The sequence below is a fragment of the Phoxinus phoxinus genome (assembly GCF_949152265.1).
Source record: "Phoxinus phoxinus genome assembly, chromosome: 16".
Classification (NCBI taxonomy): Eukaryota; Metazoa; Chordata; class Actinopteri; order Cypriniformes; family Leuciscidae; genus Phoxinus; species Phoxinus phoxinus.
Window position 1 is genome coordinate 16,931,448 of NC_136891.1, and position 24,286 is coordinate 16,955,733.

The 24,286-nt window shown below is 36.9% G+C and overlaps 1 protein-coding gene across 4 annotated transcripts in view; it reads right to left on the reverse strand.

Annotated features, from left to right (window-relative positions):
- The window catches only part of fynb (FYN proto-oncogene, Src family tyrosine kinase b), a 77,194-nt gene that overhangs the window by 36,618 nt on the left and 16,290 nt on the right, over positions 1-24,286 (reverse strand). For 3 of the 4 annotated variants that reach the window (XM_079639287.1, XM_079639286.1, XM_079639282.1), the window contains exon 2: positions 15,847-15,909. The exons of the other annotated variant lie outside the window; for it this stretch is intronic. The gene's annotated coding sequence lies outside the window, so the exon portion shown is untranslated. The remainder of the gene's footprint in view (positions 1-15,846; positions 15,910-24,286) is intronic. 4 annotated transcript variants of the gene reach the window in all.

The window sequence follows — 24,286 nt, forward strand, 5'->3', positions numbered from 1 at the left end:
TCCATTGTGAACAGACTATGTTTTGCTGTTAGTCAAAGTTTAAAGATAGAAACAAAGGTAACAAATTTTCACTCTATGCGCAGCGGCTCCTCAGGTGCATAAAACATTGGAGTGTCTGGGGTCTGGCATTGATAGATGAAAGAGGGAATTTGTAGATTGCTCACTTAAGAGAAAACTCAAGTTAAATATAATTTACAACCATAACGTAAAGGGAAGTGTAAATATATTCATGTTGCATAACTACTGTCAACATTTTTATCTGAATGTTTTATCTGTTTCTCCTTCTCTGACCCCATATACTAAATCAATTGCTGCACTACTATTGATTCTTCATTAGTCAGGCATCGTAGGAGAAGTAACTGCAACCCAAGTGTTTGCCGGAGAATACCATTCCTCCCACCAACAACTAGGCCATCAGTGAGCACATGGAAGGGATCAAACACTGCAGATTTAGCCTTTTATGATTTCTGAAATGTGTCTGAGACAACTGTCAGCTATGGGTGGCTGCAATCACACGGCGCAGGAAATACAACACAACAGATTTTAATCAATACATCCAACAGCAACACGTAGGAAAAACTCTGGAGCAATAACTATGTCAAACGCAAACATCACTGAACAAAGAACTGAGAGCACTTAAATACACAAGGAGTAATTAATAGTGTTGGGCGATATGCTCCACATTCATATCATCCTATTGTAAGCCAGTAAGATCAGCAATACACAATACTATTGTGGGGGGGCGGGGCTTTTTCATTTGATAATTAACTTGCTTATTTATTTACTCAATAATTTGCTCACTTTTCTATGAGTAAGCAGAACCTTTTTAGAGTCTTTTTTCTATTTTACTAGCAAAGGTGGAGTGTTTATTAAAAAAATAGGTTTTCAGTAAGATCAGCAATACACAATACTATTGTGGGGGGGCGGGGCTTTTTCATTTGATAATTAACTTGCTTATTTATTTACTCAATAATTTGCTCACTTTTCTATGAGTAAGCAGAACCTTTTGAGAGTCTTTTTCTATTTTACTAGCAAAGGTGGAGTGTTTATTTAAAAAATAGGTCTAAATTTGCAATTGACTTCCCAATCCTCCACATTCCCAGTTGTGTTTGCTATACCCTTTGGCACATCTCTCTCAAACAAAATTTTTTTCAACTCATTATCAATCCATGTTGCCCTAACATTCTTCACTGTATATGTGTTCAAATGTGCATGTTGTCCACTAAAGTGTAAAATAATATTTTAAAAGCTGCCAATTCATCAGGATGATTTTCCTTATAAACATCAATCCGACATACATTATTTACTTCTGTACAAAATTATTCCTGAGTCCTGACAGAATCTCTTATGTGATCTTTTATAGAATACTTTTGGTTTCCCTTTAGGAACCTTTGCTTTCCTAGTAATAGCTATTATATTATGATAACTACACCCAATAGGAATAGATACACCCTTAGAGCACATTTACACATAATTTGTAAAAATGTTGTACAATACTGTAGATGTTTTCTCGCTGGAAAAAAGTGTTAAATGACATGCATTAATCACATTCACAACTTTACTCCTAAGTGGACAGTCCATAGACATCCAGTTAATGTTTAAAGAGAGCAGAGGAGGATCGCTCTGAAACTAGCAACTGTGGACGCTATTTTGTTTAAAAAATATTCTAATATAATTCAACAAGGTTTTAGAATATAGAGTAGTAGGTCCAAAGTTCATTTTCTGTGTTTATCATTGTTCACGTTTTTTTTTTAACGTTTCTTCATTCGGATCCATTTGCGATCCATTCCATTCTGAATAAACAAACAACACAGTTTACATGCTTCATCCTTGTTGCATTATTCATTAAGATAATTCTAAACAGATTTCTGTAACATTAGTTCAAACAACTCTGAATTGTAGTTGAGAACGTCAGTTATAACGGCCCACGTATTAAAAAATGGTCGGTTTTAAATCGGGCTTGGGCTCATAATTACAGTTAATGTGTTGGGCCGGGCCGGGCCGGACACAACGTGCATGGGCTCGGGTAGGGCCGGGCTTGATTTGTTGGGCCCGATCTAAGCTCTAACGACAACCCTACACTGTACCTATTCTTATCCTTTCGGTCAATCTTATAACCATTTATTCATTACATAATCTGAGAATGTCTGATAAAGATGCGTTTCTGATACCGCTAAAACATGAATAGTATTTGTAATCAAATTAGCAACTACAACAGGGAATACTGGCAAACAGGAACAGAATGAAAAAGAAACCAAAACAGAACGAGACCATTACAACAACAAGATATGTTATACACATATGGACAACATATGAGCAGTTCCATAATCCAAAACCAATTACACTCTGTACATACAGATCAATGAAAGCTACATTTTTAGGCCAGAGATATTGATTGATGTTCACACATGTAGGGTTGCACATGTGGTAGTGATTATAGGTCACCACATAACCCTCAAACACATGATGCCACGTCATCATCAATTCATGTGCATTTGTGCTTTTGTTGTGAGGAAAAAGAGGAAGTTTGGCATTGTTCAGATAAACGCCTGGATTTCCACAGTTTCCTCAAGCTCTAGTAACCAATACACAAGGCCAAAGGCTATAGGTTACACAAACATCTTCGAGGTCAAGTGTTTTTTAATGCTACAGCATAACACTTTCTTCCATCCCAGTTTGATGTGCAGAGTCGACTATAAGCAAGCCATTAGAAAGTTGACTTCTTGATGAGTTTAACTGGGTTGCCACATCTTCTGACCAATTGATTCGCATTTGTGTTTCCCAGATATGGATTTTTTTTTTAAATAAAGACTATGTGAGAATAAATTAATCCAATAGACTAAGAATAAGCTGGTAATCCTAAAGCTTTATCATTAAAATTACAAGAGTTGTCAACTCCCCCTACACATGACCTAAATTTACACCCCAGTGTCCAATGGAGACATGCTTGAAAATAATCCTTACATGAGGAATCTAATTTACCAGATGCACTATTAAAAAAAAAAAACTTTCAGAACTCAACACATTGTACATACAGGCGCAGCATAAACTTCCCCCGCCATTGATGAGATTTTTCATGATGACACAATACTGCCCCACTAGTTTTCCGGCAGTTTGTGTAACTTTTAGGGACAACTGTGTAACTTTCAGATCTTCTGAAATGGTACAACATCTCCATTAGGGCTTTGCATAATCAATTTTGATTATGGCATCCAACGAATATGAAAACAAAATAATTCAGCAGTGTGCATTTCGTTCCAAACTTAACATCCAAGTGAGTGTTATAAAATGCAGTCTACTGTTGCTGAACTGTAGGACATGCCTGACATTAAATACTGTCATTAAAAGAGAGTTAAGCCGTGAAAGAGACACTGTTTTCCAGGCAGCTTTCTGTGCGCGTGCTCCGAGGCGGAGAGCAACGCGGATAAGCAAATGGTCTTCGGATACGCACCTAAGCGGTGAAATAGCCTACACACAAAAATGTCAAAATGCCGTCTTCTTTCAAAGAAGAACCACCTAAACCAGAAGAAGCAGATACAAGTGGTTTATGCACAAGTAAGCTAACGCAAAAACTGGCGGGGAAAGAGTTTTTTTCATAAATTCATATGTTGCTTAAGCAATACATAAAGTATTGAATGAAAAGTGTTTCTGTTACTCCATGCAAACATCTGAAACTATTGACAGACGCTGCATCTAATCCAGTTCATCTGTAATTAAGTATGAAAACACCATCAGTCTTCACATCTCAGTTTCCAACACTGGCAAATGGCAAATCTTGGCAATTGATTCAAGTCAAGATGTTGAAATCGCTGGAGTTTCTGACGTCACAAACTACCTTGTTACAAATCAGATCAACGTGTGATCGTCAACGAGTGGAGGCAGGGCTCATTTGCATATTCATATAAGCTATTTTAAGGCATGAAGATTTTTTGATGAGAAATCAAAGATAAGTTTGAAGGGATAAAAGTATTGACTACAGGGGCACTTGAAATCCAATGGCAGCCAAAGTCAAAGACACAGATTAATGATGCCGATTCCTTGTTCAGAAACTTGGCCTGCTCAGTAAAAGTGAAGTAACCAGGAAGACGCAATATAAGGAACTGTTATTTACAGTAACACACATGGAGGGATGGTGATAAATGTCATTAAATCAAACGGACCAAACAACCAAAGAAGGTGCTGTGGTTCTGCTAAGAGCGACTCTTCTGTGTGGGTGCAGGTTTCAGATCATTCAGAAAGGAAAGCTTTGTAAGAATTTATAACCTTTCAGACAATGGTTCTTGTTACAAAGCTACACTAGTCACATTTGACGAAAGTAGAAGTCAGTGGGTGGGGTGATCGGTGTATTGCACCGCTGTAACACTCAACACCGTTGTTTGCAGTGCTGCTATGATTGTGTGCATGTATGTAGTGTTAATCTCCAGAGGATGTGGTTAGCCTGAGAGTGACAATGACAAAGCAACACACAACCACACTAACTTTCCATCAGAGGTGTTTCTCCTGAGGGCAGCAGGAGCAGCCAAAACATATGTAAACAAAATGTCAGGATTTAAAGTATCAACCATGAATTAGTCAGAAAGACTAATGAGGATGGCAATAAATAATCAGCAAATAGTTGCTCTTTTCAGTTTAGTCAATTAGAAATACAAAGGTTTTAGATCTCTGTTATGTAATGTTAGTGCTCACCTTAACTTGGCTTGAACTTGGATTCACAAGAAAAATTATTATATTATGTTTGGTGAAAGCACAGACCAACTTTAATTGTTGAGTTTCTTTCCATAAGTTCAGTATACTTAACCACACACAGGGGCGTAACTATCGGTAAGCAGGGTAAGCGGTTGCTTACGGGCCCGGACCAATCAGGGGCCCGCCCGCGTGACTGGACGATATTGATTGACAGGCCCAGGTGGGTCCCCCTATCGCATTTTACTACTTATAGTCTGATCGCATTTTAATTTTTTGCTTATTGATTTGAATAAATAATGACAACAACATATTTGACTGATCATTAAATAAATGTTTGAAACGAACAATGATGAATTTGGTGTAATTTGTTTCGAATTGGGACTGGGGAATCCCCGGGTGAACATGCGCATTGCGTGCAAAACAGTAAAAACCGGTGAACTTGAGACAGACATGGAGTCGTCAAATTTTTTGTCAGAGCGTTCTTTTTCTAAACTGAAACTGATAAAAACCTATCTCAGGAGCTCAATGGGACAGAGTCGTCTCTCTGGACTTGCCATACTGTCAATTGAGAATGCCCGTGCGCGCTATCTGGATCTTAAAGGAGAACTCCGGTCAATTTTAACATTGAGCTAAATTTTTAGTAAATTTTGAGTGCTGTCAATACAGAGAACAACGACAAAAATCGGTGTTGCCTACACCGTGTTATCCTCTTTTTAAAATTTGCGACTTGAATGGGGTCTAATTTTAAACCTGCTTTTATTTCTCTTATCATCCTTGATGAGTGATTCCTTCAGAGTGAACACGAGTGAATCTGACTGCAGTAGATGTGAAAGATATGAATAAAAATGATGTTATATCAGCCAGCGCAAATACCTGTATTTAGTTCCTGTTTTCGGTTGAAGTCCAAAGTAGTCAATTGTCGAGTTCACGCGCGTGATCATAGGTAACTAAACCTATGACCTGACAGCTTCGCACAGAGGAAAGCCCGGAAAATGCAGCTATAATGTAAGTGAGCATATTTTTTATGTATTTGGACATTTTTTTTTGTTCGTTTTTTGTGCGTGTAGCGTCATCACGTGTTGTAGTAGGGGGGCCCGCCTTGATAATCCTGCTTAAGGGCCCGGTGTTGACTCGTTACGCCACTGACCACACATTAAGCTGAATGGAAATGCCAACAAATAACTCTCTCCTCATGGTATATTATAGATATATTTAAAGACTTGGATAAAACGTATAGGGTGAATTCAGGTTGATTGGAACACATTTTTGCCATTGAGATGACAGGGATATATACATTTTATAGTCTATCCCCTAAACCTAAGCCTTTCAGGAAAACATTGTTTAGTATGGTTTATAAGCGGTTATTCTCATGTGGACTGGAATTTTTAACAAAAATGAGGGGTGTAACGCAGTGGTGTAGTCTAGTTTTTTGTAGTGAGTATACTGTGACCATACCCCCCCCCCCCCCCCCCCCCCAACCCCCCCCCCCCCCCCCACCCCCCCCCCCCCCCCCCCCCCCCCCCCCCCATAACAGCCAATGACATTTACAGCTGAGGAGACTGGACTGATTTTCTACATTTAGCCTTAGATGTTAGGCTATATGAATATGGTCCCTGAAGCACAGGTTTTATCAGCTGACAATAAAAAAAAAATACAAATAAAACATTATAGGCACAAATACAAATGTACTTTTAGAAATGGTGCTTTTGAAAGAAAATTGTGTTATTGTTTTGGCAAGTTTACTGTTTAAATTAAAACATGTATGAAAATTGTGTGATATTCATTTTTAAAATAAGTTTTAATAGATTTCATCATTATTATTATTTTACAGTACATTTTACTGTGCAATTTCTTTCATAATTTCTTTGAGTTTATACCGAACTTTTATTTTGACAGGTTGTCGTAAAGACATTACAGTTTCTGTGTGTGTATGATACGAATGAATGACGATAGTTTTATCAAATGAAATGGTGAAATTCTCATGAAGTGACTCTCATAGCAGCTCTGTGATGAAGTTCATGTGTCATGTGTAGCCTACATCATGTCCTCATACATAGCTACTACAGTGAAGCGCTGACACAAGCACGCGCTTGCTTCAGTGTGTGTGTGTGTAGTAGAGCACACATTGAGCGCTCATTCCCAGAGACGCGTTGAACAACTGCAGTCTCTTTGAGTTTTTAATATTCACGCGATTTGATCTGTGTCCATTGCAAACACAGACGCTGTGAATTTATGAATGAAAGTGTGAAAGTTCTGTCACAAAACGAAGTTGTTACGTATCCTCACGCTTTTTTTAGTGGGTTTACGGAAATACTTGCCATTTCCTAGTGGGTATACGGCGTATACCTGCGTATCACGTAGACTACACCACTGGTGTAACGATACCCTCATGTCACGATTCGATACATATCACAGTACTGAACTCACGATTCGATACATATCACAGTACTGAACTCACGATTCGATACATATCACAGTACTGAACTCACGATTTGATACATATCACAGTACTGAACTCACGATTCAATACATATCACAGTACTGAACTCACGATTCGATACATATCACAGTACTGAACTCACGATTCGATACATATCACAGTACTGAACTCACGATTCGATTATTATCACAGTACTGAACTCACGATTCGATACATATCACAGTACTGAACTCACGATTCGATACATATCACAGTACTGAACTCACGATTAGATACATATCACAGTACTGAACTCACGATTCGATACGTATCACAGTACTGAACTCACGATTTGATACATATCACAGTACTGAACTCACGATTCGATACATATCACAGTACTGAACTCACGATTTGATACATATCACAGTACTGAACTCACGATTCGATACATATCACAGTACTGAACTCACGATTCGATACATATCACAGTACTGAACTCACGATTAGATACATATCACAGTACTGAACTCCCGATACGAGATTATTGTGAAACTCCAAGACATATAGTAAAAGGTTAACACAAAATGTACTGTTGATTAAAATGCTAAATTTACTATTACATTGGGTGTAAATGAATAGGCTTGGACTTGGTGCTGGAAACCCAACGCACAGGACAATAGAGACACCAGAATAACAATATTGCTATATAAAAAAAATATGCTTGCACTTTTTCACTGACTAGTTATATTTAAAATAATGTTGGACCTTTTTTTTTTACTGGTAACATAAGAAATCTGGCATTATCAGGACCCACAAATATTCCCCCATTGCATTATTATACATAATAGTAGTTCAATGTAGTAGTGATACGAAAACTTTGCAAACTAGATTTTTTTTCTCACACAGTAATTTTTATTTTGGGTGAAATATACACAATACATATTGTCACTATCCAAGATACATATTGATGCATTTTTGTATTGCGATATATTGTGACACGATGTATTACACCCATACAAAAAAAATGCAGGTTTTACATTCCTTGGGGGGAAATTTCATCCCCACAACGCAGGAAATACCTGGACCACATACACAGACATTACATTTTTACAAAAAAGAGAGAAAGAAATTATGTCCAGATGAGATCATTTCAAAGAAAACCTTACTACTAAGGTTCTTAATTGATGTGAAATGTCTGTGTGATTGTGTGATGAGGGACTTCCAGTGACACAACAGCCAGTCAGAAACGGGCACAGGAGACACATCATCAGACGAACCCACACAGTTGCTAGGAGACCAGATTCCTCTGCACGGCACAATATCCACAGTGTGAGAACAGTCTATACTCTCATCAAATGGGTGTGTGTTGGAACCACATTATTCACAATATATTGATATTCATTTTGCATGTGATATAATATTATCACGCAACATTGTGACTATCACAATGATTTTAATGTGCTTTTTGTTAGGCCGTAAAGTTTCCTAAAGACAGTGTCCTTAGACTCGTTGAGCAAACGTTCCTTATCTTGCAAATATCAGAAGACAGAAATGTGTTTTAACAGCACCTGTCTAGTAAACTGTAATAGCAAATATAATGTTACATAGTGAATCAGTTCAAATGGTCCACTATGAACCACTTAAAGATTGAAGTGTGCAAGTACATCTGATACAAGTTAAATGATAAAAAAGTACTTCACCGAGTCAACAATAGCAGGATGTACAGTCATGTCAGGTGTAGAGTCAGTCACTGAGCCTCGAGGCTGAATATACGCTGACCGAAGCCAAAGACGTCGGCTTATTTCAGACTTCTGTCGCTCAGACTGAGTTTCTACCACATGAGTGGCTCATCCTATTAAATTACTGTAAATGGTCAATATGGAGATTCAGTCAGACATTACACTCACCCAGATATAGTCCAGGACGAGATGACGGACCACTCGTAGAAAAATGACCAAAAAATAAGCAAAGCATTCTGAGCATGGACTGAATTTTAGTCAAAGGAGCCAATCGCCTTTTTGACTTAGCCAATCGGCAGTTATGGACCAAACATTTGCCATATACAGTATCCGTTTAAACTAAAGGCAGTTAGATAAAGATTTAAATCATAAAAGTTTAAGAAATAAATGTTACACATTTACACATCAAAAAATCATGGGAAATAATGTAGCATGGTTTCCACAAAAATATGAAGCAGCACAACTGTTTTCAACATTCAGCTTTGATCACATGAACTATATATTAAAAAATTCACAATATTACTGCTTTAGAGTCTATTTACAACAGAACAATCTTAGACCCCAAACTATTGAATGGTACTGAAGACGTGACTTCACCACAAAGTTCACTCACACCCGAGCACAGTTCAATCACAAACATCATTTGAAGCAGAACTTCTCAGGAAACAAGACCCTTTGTGGTGTGTGTGTGTGTGTGTGTGTGTGTGTGTGTGTGTGTGTGTGTGTGTGTGTGTGTGTGTGTGTGTGTGTGTGTGTGTGTGTGTGTGTGTGTGTGTGTGTGTGTGTGTGTGTGTGTGTGTGTGTGTGTGTGTGTGTGTGTGTGTGTGTGTGTGTGTGTGTGTGTGTGTGTGCGCGTGTGTGCGCGTGTGTGCGCGTGTGTGCGCTGCGCATATGTGGTCAGTGCATCCAGGTTGCATGCTCACAAACCTTGGGGCGTTTGTTTTGATGCCTCTGCAATTGTGTTTGCACAAAAATGCTTGTATGAAACACTATCTTGGTATCGCTGACTCACAAAGCTAGAATGTTTCGCTTCTCAAATGTGTGAATGTTATTGTAAGCGATTTCACAGTGATATATTTTTTTTGTTTTTAATGCAGGAATGTAACAGTAGGAAACTGCAATACTATGTTAAAGATATGGGTCTGGTTTTACACATTTGGGTTAAGTTAAGCCAGGATTAGGCCTTAGTTAAATTAGGACATTTAATTAGCTTTTATAAACGTGCCTTAGAAAAAAAACCTGACTGGTGTGCATCTGGAGACAAAACGATGGCACTGGCATATTTTAAGATATATCAGTGCAAGTTGTTTTCAGTTAAAACAGCTCAAACATGCATTTTAGTCTGGGACTAGCTTAAGCCTTGTCTGTGAAACCAGGGGGATGATGTATTTTATTTTATTTTGGAGACAAGAAATGCACTCCTTGTCAAATTAGAAGGACATACGCAAATGATTACTGGGAATACAGCCCATGTGTGATTTCAAAGGCTAGAGCCAGTTGTGCAGACCACCAATAACGCCAGGAGGACAAGCATCAGAAGGAAAACTCACTGATCAAATTATTGTCAGTATAAACAGGCCTCAAGTAAGTTGGTTTTATATTGAGTTTTTTACATAATAAGCAATTCTAGTACTGTTGGGTCATTACACTATACATCCAAAGCAAAATCTACAATCTAACAGATCTAACTGATTTCTGCAGTAGCATTAAGCAAGGTGATGAGGAGTGCTGACACGTTTGACACTTGACTGTCACATGAAGCTTGACTCTACCCACAATCCTTCACGTCTACCCACAGGCATATGTTTGAATGGCTGAAAGGCAGCTGCTTAGCTGGCTATTTCAAAATTAAGAACCGAAATAGCTTCGGAGTAACGACTCTAGATTACCCCCACCCACGTCTCTGGCCCTAATGCTTACCACCAACCACTGATCTGAGAAATGCAGCCTGGAGGTCAAATAAAATGTTGCACGACTGGCGCTGTGGTTAAACACACAGTTAAAAATGACTCGTTTCATCTTTTTTACTAAAATAATGCCTTTAAGTCAAAATTACAGCATTTATGACAATTAGACAATCGTGAAAGAAGCTAATTGGACTTGCTCATAATACATAGTGTACATTGTTAATATTGACAGGTCAATTTTAAATGACCACACGCCGCACAACAGGTCAGGTCAAAGTGTACTTTGGGTTTTACGTGTACACGTATTTATACATATATATAAATATATACATGCAAATATTTGCATGCATGTGTGTGTATTTATATATACAAAATAATTATACACAATACACACAAACTTTTATTTTGGATGCGATCAATCGTTTCACAGCCCTAAAAAAAATTTATATTTTGCATTAAGAACATTAAGCCGGTTTCAAATAGTTTTTGTATTGTGATTGTTGCGATCTTTCCAAACTGTCAGCAGCTTACTGTAATGTGATCATTTGTGTAATATACAGTAAATACATTTGAATGAGAAAGAGAGTTTTGTGCTTAAAAGTAATGTGACAAAAGAAATTCAAGTGAAATTTGTGTGAATTGTTTGTCGTTTTGTCGAAAATCCCCAAAATGCTCCTTTCTCAACACTGAAATAAAATAAAAATAAAACATTTTAATAATACTTGACCGTTATAGGTCATCCCTGCATCATGATTTTTTTTTTGCGTGTGTGTGAGTTGATTCAGAATTAGAGGAAAGCTCAGCTGTGGTCTTAGGTGTGCATGTGTCAACAGCCAGATAAAGGATCTTTGTAAAGCTGCATTTTCTATCTGAACGAACTCTGTGGTGTGAAGACGCCAACAAGAACCGTGTGCCCTCCAAGTCCCGCTACACAATGTGTGTCACAGCTCAGACTGGGAACAATAGGACAGGAACAGCTGGGCCTATCCAATCCTCATCTGTCCATTAAAAGGTATTAATGTTGGCCCATAAGCCTCTTTAGAGATGCCACAGCGCAGAACGTGACAGACTGCACATTTAAAAGGCCTCGCTCTTCATTAAGCAAACACACTGCAAAACTGTGTGGGTTATAGGAACGTCTGTGATATTTTGAGGTGGGCGTTCATGTAGGTCATGTGGAAGGTATGAGTTGGCAGGGTGAGCGTTTATTTGGGGTGATGCATGCACACATGTGCTGGTGTCAAACCCACGGCTAGGTGGAAGCTAACATTCTTTAACTGTTCTCAAGTACTTCAGCAAACCAGCATCATTTTTGGTGCGGTCTTAAAAATGTTATCATTTGGTAGCACTTTACAATAAGGTCTCATTTGTTATTAACATCAGTTAATCCATCCATTAACTAGCATGAGCTAACAATGAGCAATATACTTTTACAGCATTTATTAACCTTTGTTAATGTTACTTAAAAAAAATTCATGTTAGTAGTTCACAGTGCATTAACAAATGTTCTTAAAAACGTATTAGTAAATGTTAAAATTAACATTAGATAAGATTAATAAAGGGTGTAGAAGTTTTATTAACTGTTCATAATAACTAATGTAGTTACATAATGTTAACAAATGAAATCTTATAGTAAAGTTTTACTGATAATTTCATATTTCTTTAACTGGAGCCGTGCACTATTGTTTTGCTGTTGTAGTTTTGTCATTTGCACATTTTCGACATCACTCACCTTGCAGTTTTAGTTCCAAACTATGTTTATCCTAACAGTCCAATCGTGACTAAACAAAGTTTAAGATTCACCACCTACCACGAAATATGAATATTGTGAACCAAGATTGAGTGATAGAGTACAGGCAAATGAAACATGAATTGACTTTAGTTTTTATGCTAATAATAGCAATACGCGACTTGCATTTTTTTATATTATAAGACCATTTATTTAAACAATGTGAACTTTTATATCTATTACACATTGTTCCATGACATAAACAAACCTTTAAAAATAATGACAGTTTTTCCTTTGCTTTAAGTCTTAGTACCGGTAACTGATTTTAAGTTTTGATATTTTAGGGTGCTTTAATATGGAAGCTTGTTTGATATAAAGTCACAATTGCGAGTTATAAAGTGAGATTTGCATGATATAAAGTCGAAATTGTGTGTTATAAGGTCAGAATTGTGTGATATGAAGTTGCAATTCTGAGGAAAAAAGTCATGTCTTTTTTTCCTTAGAATTGGACTTTATAACTCACAATTGCGAGTTTATTTTCCCAATTCTGACTTTATAACTCGCAATTGCGAGATAAAAAGTCGCAATTATCTTCTAAAATGTTTTAATCTGTGGTGGAAGCTTCCATACTTTAAAGTCACTATGAAATCAAAACTGACAATTCTTATTTTTTATGCGAAAATGCAGCAAGTTTTTTTTTTATTGTTTTTTTAATTCATGTGCTTTTGTAATATTGACGAGGGCAGGAAAACCTGTCTCTCACATGAGATCACACAGCAATAGCAAACCACAATTCCCCATCTATCCATGAATTCCCCATGGACAAAATCTCCTCCCTCATATACACGTCACAATAGGGAAGAAAAAACCATTACAACTTCCATTACATGTCGACTTTAATAAGTGTGTTTAACATCATGATGTGCTTTAGTTGATAAACCCCTTTTAGAAAAGTTGACTATTTTACAGAGACATTCAGACATGCATTTAGCTATTGCCTTGTCTCTTGCAGCATCCCACCTTGAATGTTGCATTTTTAAGATGGTGAATTGAGTCTAATAAGTTTGCCTTATGAGTCACGGCCTCCTCCATTCCATTCCATCAGAGCGTCGTTTTCATTGACACTTCTAGCAAAGAAATTCAAATTTCACCCGGCTTCATCTAGCTCTAGAGCAGACCTGGGCATTGTACGGCCCCCGGGCCACATCAGGCCCTCTGGCTATCCTTGACCGGCCCACGTAATGTAGCCTAATTGGTAAATAAAAGCTGGAGTCCGTAATTTTTTTTTTTTTCTCAATATATAAAAAATTAGATATTGAGTGTGTACATCATGAATCAATGTTCCAAACCGTGTTTGTGTCTTATCCTGAATCACTATGGTACACCTATAATCAGTGTTTATATTCGGACTATTTTAGGCCGGTCGAGTCGGCACCGCTGCAGAGTAACACTGTCCCTGAGTGACTCGTCATAGACATGAGAGAAGTAGTTCCGGCTGCAATGTTCTTCCGCAATACGCATGCAGTTCTGTTTAATAACCGCTAGAGTGCCAAAAGTTATGGACTGCTGTCAAGGCAACTGATTTTGTTTATTTTATTTACGTCAGTCACAGTGTGTGTGACATGCACCTTCACTCAACTGTATTCGCGCTCATGCAGGACAGCGTTCAAGAAATGCGAGTTTACCGTTAGCCCTTAAATATGTCAGCTAAAAAAAGAAAGTTTTTGTGAATGTTAATTAAATAGTTATATAATTGTGTGTTGTGTTAATTTAATTAATTTAATTTACTGTTTTTCTTTTTTGAGAGAGATGTAATATATTGGGCAGAACTGAGTTAAGTGTATTGGTCCGGCCCTCTATAACCGCCCCAGTTTCTCATGTGGCCCCTTGGGCAAATTAATTGCCCACCCCTGCTCTAGAGCGTATAACTCTCATTCAGACTGTGCTTATTGGCTTAATGCAAGCAGGTCCTGGGTTCTCTTTATAGTGCAGTATGAGTGTTTCAGGCCTGCTGAGTTACTCACTCCAAACATCTTTGATGTGCAGCAACCCACTGACACTACCCAGCAGGCACTGGGCTTAAAATGCTGACCAGTGTGTGTTTCTCCTCTTAGACAAGAAAAAAAAAAGAAACACAAGAAGAAAAGAGAGAGACCCAAGGGGCATAGGACAGTAGTCGGCAGCTACACTATTTTATAACGTATGGCACACGTGACTCACTGATAGGTCAAAACACACACACACACATTCCACAGTCTAATCACTTCAGTATGTTTTAGCTAGCCCACATTACCTCACAAAAACAGATCGCTCTCAGTCAAAAGCACACACACACACACTTCCGAGTCAGTTTTCTTTCCACAGAGAAGACACACCCTACACTGAACTCTATCCAATTTATATTATTCAATTTAAAATCACACGTTCACTATATGAATACGGTACATACAATAGACCTTTACTACCCTAAATATTCAAATTTTTGCCCATTTCTGATTTTGGGCAAATCTGTGTAATTATATATGGAACATGAAACATGGTGAACTGTGTATACCGAGCAGAGCACTACACATGACCATATTAGCCAAAATATTGAATACATGAAGAAGCATGGAAAGGAAATACAAAACTAATTTATTTTAGTGTAAGTGTGTGATAATCAATATGCAGAATTTATGTTAACTTATAACACAACAATAAATAATTATTGGACTACAATAAACAATACAACATTATGCATTTACTAATAACAACAAAATGACTAATTATTCGTATAGCTAACTAGTTATTTTATAAGATACGTGTTAAAAATATATATTTTAACATTTCTATTACCTCAACCTGATCGCATAAGAAAACATAGCTATTTTACAATTTCATATGAATTCATATGATGTGATTCATACAGAAACACAATTTTTAGAAGAAAAAAAGTAAGCATGAAGGGCCAAACCAATCAATAAGATTGATTTTAACCATCAATTCGCCAAAACTTTAAATGGTTACGAATAGCCTGGAGAGTGTGTTGGTAACAGCTGTTAACAGTGTAGGACCCTATACATTTCTCACGTGAATATAAATGGCTGTCAAGTAAAAAGTTGAGTAAGCAACACATTAAGTAATTTTTTTTTGTGTATTTCCTTTTAAACACACAGTAGTATAGTTTCGTAGGGTCCTATTCTTTGGAGCCCCACAAAAAAAAGTGTCATTCGTGGTCAAATATTTGGTCAAACTGATTAGCGTTCTTCTGTATCTCTAGTTGTGAGTGTTGGGTTTTTAAATCGTGTAAATCTGCAGTGAGTTCAGAGGGTGTAGATTGATGTTCACCAGCCTACAGCTCATCACACAGTGTTTCACACTCACCTGTATTTAGAGCACAGCACAATCCTTATTTCCTCCACATCGCTTTGTGTTCAAAAGAGAATCCTGACAGAAAGAGAAAAAGACTGATTAACGTTACATTTATAATGTGATAAACAGCTTTATGATGCGCTCTGATCTGGATTATGGACCTTTTGTGAAGAAGAACTGCCAAAAAAATAACAAAAGAAATATGTCAATCACTTTGGGACAGTTTAATCACAATCAACCTTTCTACCAGTATATCCCCGGGCCGCACTCAATAGTATTAAATGCTATTTTTAGGGACAGATTACATCACAGTGATGGTCCTCACCCACCCAGAGTCGAACATGTCGCAAACAAATGCAGCCCTAGTCAAACATATCTAGACTTCTAACTATCTGTGGATCTGCACGATCTTTACAATTTTCAAAAGAACTTATCGTCAATTCAATGGTGCACCCGTGGGAGCAGTCCTTCCTTATCATGCTCCAGTTCACCAAATGGCTCGTCCTGACAGTCACAACGTCCCAAACATCACAAAAGCTAAAGAAGCAATGCTCAGCAAAAATGCTAGCAAGAATCTTGATATTGTACAAACCTCTTGCCATTTGAACACTAAAGCAGAAATCAATTGGTTCTGGGTTCTGATTTTTGAGCCAATGGAACCCACCTTCAGAAAATTTAGCTTTTCTTCTTTTTTAAAAGATTTAAATAAAAAAATTACATTTGTAAATTAAGCTTACCCTTTCATGTAATAGTGCAATATACAGTACATAATTTTACAGAATATCCTTTAAAGTCCCCCATGGTGAAAATCCAGCTTTTAATTTTGTTTATATGTATATGTGTGGTGTATTTAATATGTTTTAAGACAAACCATGTACAAATTTAAGACAACACCATTGCTGAGTATTTTCTCCTTAAAACTGCAAAAGACAGTCTCAAAAACACGGTTTGAAATCGCTGGTGTTTCTGACGTCACAAACTACTTTGTAACCAATCAGATCAATGTGTGATCGTCAACAAGTGGATCTCTGAGCTGGTGTGAGTGAGTGGAGGCGGGGCTAATTTGCATATTCATAGAACCACATATACTAATTAAGTAAGGGTGTCGAGTTACATTCAAGCTCTTTTAAGGCATGAAGAAATTATTTTTTTAAGGAAAAAACTTTTAAATATGTAATTTTGATGATCAAAGAGGTGTTTTATTTTGGTGATCAAAGAGGAGTTTTAATTTAAAGGATTCAATTATTGACTACAGGAGCACTTTAAGGCCCGTTCACATCAAGGACATTAACAGCGATAAAGTTCTAAAAATCGTTCTGAATATAAAAGAATAGCAGACTCCTCACTACAACTCTAATACACAATATTGTTGGAATCACTTTCAAAACCATTTTTCCAGTTGATCAGAGTCAATCAGAATCCATCGTGTTAAAGTGCTTGAGCATTTAAAGCTGCAGAAGACAAAACTTACATAAATTTGCGAAATTTTGCCCTAGTGTAAAAAAAATTTGTTAAACAGAATTGTATTGAATGATGATGTTTTCTAGTTAATCTAACAACAGCAATTCATCAAATGATGAACAAACAATGAAGAAGAGCATATAACGAGGAAAATATTCAGATGTGGTGTCGTCAAGAACATTTGACCATTTTATAGAGCCTAGGTGCCAGGTTTACTGTGGCCATTGAGTGTCAGATCAAGATCATTCCTAATGAAATCGCATATTCATATCTAGAGATTCCACAAACATCCCCAGAAGCGCTCATCGTGTCAGTCGGGTAACTTTTGTTTCCCAGCATACTGATGAAAACCTGTGCACTTTGCCTGCCAATCAGATTAAGGTTTGTTGCTCGGAGTAAACACTTGCTTTTTTTGCAATATGCTTGAAAAGATATGATCTGTGAGTGTGGTGTCAGATGCAGAGACTGAAACAAAGGCCAAACTCATGTACTTCACCCAAGAGAGCCATAACTGCAGGCTATAGACTCACCACAAAACACACACGCAAAACCAAAGCACAGTTGACAGAAATAAAATTAACCTCAAAGGACAGCCTTTTTTAGGACAAACCCATTTTCTTAATTAGGTTTGAATATAGGCAAAAAACCCATTTTGGCATTCAACAAGATTTAAGAGACTGTGACAGTAGTAAACGGATCTTTGTTAAATGAAAAGCCAACGATAATGGAAAGCAATGATGCCTGATTTGTTCTGTAATGCTGGGCTGTCAAGATTTAATTTAAGGGTTAATACAGCCATAAAGGAAATTTGACCAATATTATAACAATTATGTCATGTTGTTACAAACATTAGTATCTTCTGTGAAACACACTGGTAGAAAATACTTTTGATGTACCGTAGCTCTTCTATGTTCAAGGTAATTGCCCATGTCTGTTGGGCTCTAAAAATAAATATCCTGCTATGTTCGCTTACTCAACATTTGGCGAGTATGTTGCGAGATCAGATGTTGTGCATGATGACAAATTAAATATGTATACAAGGGTGTTTTCCATGTCATAATCATAATGGAGGTTTCATTTATAGACAATGTCTCCTATAGGGCTTAATTGTTATTATGGATTTAGATTTTTCATCCTTTTGTGTGTGTGTGTGTGTGTGTGTGTGTGTGTGTGTGTGTGTGTGTGTGTGTGTGTGTGTGTGTGTGTGTGTGTGTGTGTGTGTGTGTGTGTGTGTGTGTGTGTGTGTGTGTGTGTGTGTGTGTGTGTGTGTGTGGACTGGTTTTTAGTGGTGCTCATTGCAATGTTAACTTAAGCTATGCTGGGTTAGGGATCGCAAACCTAAACTGGACCAATCAGCTGTGAGCAAACTGGCATATCTGATGCAATAAAGCCACTTCCCCTGTATCTCTCGCTTTAAACTACAGCAGTTTTTTAGAGGACAAAATTGCCCATCTTTTGCTGCACATTATAAATTATAATTATAAATAATTAATATAATATATTCATTTAATTATTATATTAATTGATAATTAATATTAAACTTTGCAGTTAAATTAATATATAAATACTGATTAAGCTCACTTATTTTCATTTGAGCTCTGTGCGAAATAAAATTATTTAAATGAAATTGATTCACTTGCATTGATATAGTCATATTTTTTTTTCAGATGCCTTCTTAAATTCTCGCTGCAGCAGCAGTTTATTCCTGCCTTGTAAATGCATTTAAATTCATGATATTTTTCATAATGATCTCTTCTGTGGATTGATTGTTCGATTATGAAAACCTGATAATACTCACGGTAAAAAAAAAATATCTGAAAAGCAGTGAAATTGGGAACACTGAAGGCTGCTAGGCAAAACATGTTTATTATTTTGCCCCTGTAGTTATTAATATATTTATTTTAAAAAAAACTTCTAAAGGACATACCTTTTTTAAAGCTAAAAAAAAAAAAAAAAAAAAAATTAACAAGCTATTTTTATAGCAAGAGCTGCATGAAAATTATAATAAAAAAAATGACAAATGAGTAAACAATGTTTTTTTTTTTACCCTTTTTTTTATTTTTGGGTGAACTATTCCATTAATAACCAAGAAAGGGAAAAAAAGTGATGAATGTAGCCAAGTACCTGTCTGGATTCAGACCCAGCAATGACATTGTGACCTGACAGCATGTCCCTCGTGTTGACATTTCACATTCTTTAAAAATATGATGGTGTGCTGCCTTAATATTCGTTTTTAGTCACAGAAAAGACACCAAAACAACCTTATGGTTCATAGATCTTCAGCCTGACATTGTGTGTGGAGCAGGAAGAGGGAAATCTTTAATTGAGGGTTCAGTTGTATTTTTAGAACAGCTTGGATATAAACTAAAGGAAGCGCTCGCTCTGTACGGCTCACAGAAGGGAAAACCTTTTCATTTTCTGCCTGTTCCACGAGGACGGTTTGTGAGTATGTGCATCGGACTAATATGAAAACTATAAGTAATGCAAACTGGTACTGGAAAAACAGAAACTAGACTCAAATACATGACTCCAAACCTGACCTGAATTATATTTATTTTTCAGGGTATGGAAAATAAATATTAGAAACCGGTTAAAACCCAGCTACAGATCCTTCTTAAATCAGTCTGAACAGGACGGATGGATTGATAGATAGTGATAAAAAATGCAACATTTGAAATCACAATTACACTAGTATGTGTCAGGCTGTCTGCCATTTAGTCAGTCGTCCTCGCTCTAGGTCTAGTAAACTCCCAGCATGCACTACTCTCTTTTTCTATCCTCGATTTGTCCTTCTCTCCCGTCTCTGTCATCATGTGGGGTTCTCGTGAAGATGCAGTCCTGAGGGTGTCGTGCATTTAGCTGGATGCAAGCATTCACTCACACACACACACACACACACACACACACACACACACACACACAGACTCTTTATATGTCAGAGAGAGGGCAGCTCAGAGGAGAGAGAGCGAGTAAAACGAATCTCACATTCAAATGAATGTTATTTACTGACTGATAGTGGCATGGCGGGATATTCAGTGCTGAAGGCACAAAGCTGCACTGTTGCCTGCAAACAACACATACGCACGTGTATGAATGATCACAGCAAGACAATTCACAACATGAATTATGCACAAAAAACCTCCAGAGACCAGAGACATACAGATGTCTTTTGTTTGGGTCTGTACAATATAAACACTTGACGTAGCTGAGCTCAACAGGAATAGAGCATTTCATTAATTCCTGTAATGCACCAAAATTCTTGAACTGAAATTCTGGATCCACTCTGATGAAAGCTAAAACTGGTAAATGAAAATAATAATTTATGTTAGTTAGTGTAGATAACTTATGCTTGAGCAGTGTTGATCAATGTAATATTGACTTGGAACTTACTATTTCAAATTGATATCTTGCTGTTTTGGCACAAACTATAGATAAAGAGAAAACAGACCATCAAGGTACTCTCAAACCGGTTTATTTATTCCATGTGATGTTGTGTTAGCCACTGATATAATGCAGAAAAGTGTAGTATGTGTACAATCTGTATGAGAAAGGGAAATTATCACAGGTCTTTATTAACCAGCCAGCAAAAATATGCATCCATCTTTTTTTCGGTGCATGCATTATTGATTCATAAGAGTGGACAAACAGCACTAACGAGAGCAAAAACACTTAGGCCTGAAACTTACTCTATGCTATGTGTCAGTATTTAATAATGCAACACAAGTGTGCTTGTTAATAAAGACCTTTTTGAAAACTTCCTGGCTATTCTGCTTTTGGGTTCGGTCCACAAAACTTGACAGGATCTCAAAGCTTGACCAGTTGACAAGTGGCCAAAACCCTTCTAAAACTATCGAACTAGAATAATCTACTTTTAAATGAACCAATTCAAAACGAAAACTAATACTCTCTGCTTACTTATCCTTATCCATATGACAGCGACGCAGCACTGTGGAGACGGCGAGTTGGCATCAGAAAACACTAGTTTATTCATATAATTAAAATGTCTCCTTGCCATTTTTTCCAACACATTCATAATCACTGTTTTGCCTGTGTTTTGCAGCACACTTTATGTATGTGCTTGTGCACGGTAAGTAAATACGACAGAAAAAAACAAATGTAATTTCTACATTAAAAGCTAGTTCAGGCAATAATTTAAAATCTATCAAATTCTATATTACTCACTTCAAGCTTGTATAAATTAAAACGTAAATATCAACATTATAAAATTTGAGGTTCATTCTCTTTTGCAAGAGCCAATGAGGTTCATTCTTCTGTTATGCAGCAACTTTGAGCTTCAGCAAGAACCAATGAGGTTCATTCTCATTCAAAACCATTTTTTTCAGCGTAACATCCTTGAGTTCTGCACACTCACAAAAACAAACAATGTAAATATGAGATTCATTGTGCAGTGTATAGTGAGCTTCATTGATGGTATCAGGAGTTTTTGAAGAGTGCAGAACTCAGCAAGTGCTAAATTGAAGTGATTGACATCTTCAGTGATTATAAAGAGAGAGCTCACCCTTGCTTTCTGTATATAATCCATTCACATTTTGAATGTCGAAGTTTTTCATTCGGTTATGTGCGTAACCATATTTAAATGCAGGATTGAATCTGAAATTGCACTGATTGACATTGATAACAATACCAACAGAAGGGATAAAAAAAAAGATAAAATTGAGCTGTGCATTAAGTCTAAGAGGGTAGGCTAAATGCAGACTAATAGGCATGTTTTTTTTTATAATGTGTATAATTAGTATTACTATTATTCATTAACACTATTCATATTTTTTGAATTTTTTGAAAACATTATGAAGGCATTTGTGTGTACACACCTTTAGATGTTTCTTGGCTTTCCACCACGTCTGTGGTTGTACTAAAGAAAGTATGTGCATCTTAACTGCAGCTGAGCATTCTAACATGTTCTAGGCCTATACATCATAAAAACAGTTTTTTTTTTTTTTTTTTTTTTGTATCTTCAGTTCAGATTCGGCATTAAAAATGACAGCGTGAAGGATAAGCAAACCAGGACTAAATACAACATTTTCTTTTTTGTCCCGGACCGAAAGAACCATACAAGTGTGAACACACCCTTAGTTTAAAGTGTTAATCCACACATATCCAATTAATGCCTACTATTTAGTCAAAGTTTTGTGCCCAAACACACAGGGTGTTTGATAAGAGACAAAACGTGTCTCTATTTGTGTGATTCAGCTTTGCCCTGGGGACTGTGAGGAAGCAAACTGTTCCAGCTAATTGAATTCCTTCAGAAAGTCTGCTCCCCAGACAGCAATCACAATCAGCCACAAACACACACAAAGTCTGTGATCACCATATCACTAAAGATAGAGTGGCAAATCTGTCTCCATTTTAATATTTTGAATTTAGTAGGCTATGCTTCCCAACAAGACATGTGATATGCATTTTGCCCCCAGACCGTCTAATTTAATCCAGACACAAGGAACACCCTAAACTGCGATCATATTTGTTTCATATTGTTTAACTAAGCCATGCAGCACAGAAAGCTTTAAGTTTTAAAATTGGTTCTCAACAAACAAAAATGTCACACCATCAAAACCTCAACTAGACATTTTAAACATTATTTCTGAACAAATTACAAATTCAAACTCATTAAGGGTAACACCTTGGGTTGTCACATGCAGTTCAATATTATACACAGTATTAAATTGTACTATGAAATTGTACATAGTACTATTCTTTGTTTCCTGAAACCATAGTTTCAACAAACATTCGCAAACAGCATCGCAAAGTTGTGTGGTTGGAAGGAACTACAGCTCAACCTGTAATAAGAAGCATAGTTTTGTGTTAGAATGACATGTGGACTTGAATAGATAATGTTCTTGAACAAAATAAGCAAGCCAGGGCTCCACACTAAATTCATAGTTTGAATCATAGTTTGTTACAAATTTAGTTTTTACCTCCAAACTGACTGTTTACATAAAAAGTATTTTAAAAAAGGAGGTCATTTGAACAAGCAATGCTACTGAGATAGACTGGTGTAAATTTCACAGGAAATCTCCAAGAATAGGAACATGTGGTCAAATGGTATTTTTACACAGAGTTTCTGAACTTCTTCTGAAAAGGATGTCATGAATTATTACACAACTTGTGTGACGACACACCATGACATGAAGTCTCAAAATACACAATACACAGTTTGTAGAGAATCTTGCTGAGAAAGTTAGTTAAAGCTAATTAAACTATTATGTTTATAGCAAACTGCCTGAAAAAAACACGCCTAACAACGCAAGAAGACATGTTAAATACAGTCAATGGGACAGCACTCTTATTATGTCCCTGGCCAAACATTTAACATTTTAATTTGCATACTTGTGTAAAGTATGTTCCTGGCCTAAGGCAACAAAGTGGCCAATTGTTAAGTGTCTCTATGGATTGGATGATGGTCTCTCTCAAAGAACAGGCTTACGCTCCCTACGCAAGGGCAGAGCAGTGCACTGTGGGCCGTGGTGATATGTGTTGACCTCAGCAGAGGCTGGGAGCGGTGCAGCCAAAAAGAGTCTGACCCCCTCTAGACTTTCAACTGCTCAAACACATAGACTGAAAGAACAGCTGGATCAAAAGATAAATGCCTCGATCCAATTTAACCTTCTTTTTATATATATATATTATTCAACTATTTTATTTAAATTGATACAATCAAATACTGGTGGTTTTGATTGTCTTATACCATTTCCAGCTAAATATATGTCACATTATGGACGTTAAATGCATTGAGAGTGCCATTTCACACTGATATCCCTTAATTCACCCTTAAATAAAAATGTGCTTTAATTGAATGGGTTTGCTGTTTGCATGTGTTTGTTTATAACTGGTGGACTTCTTTCCTTGCACAAACTTGGGGTGTAATATGTTGATGTAAAAATACCTTCACCACCCCAACTTAATATGCAAGTGCAACTACAATAAATATTTTGTAGGAATATTTCTGAGAAGTGTAAACACACTGCGTCCC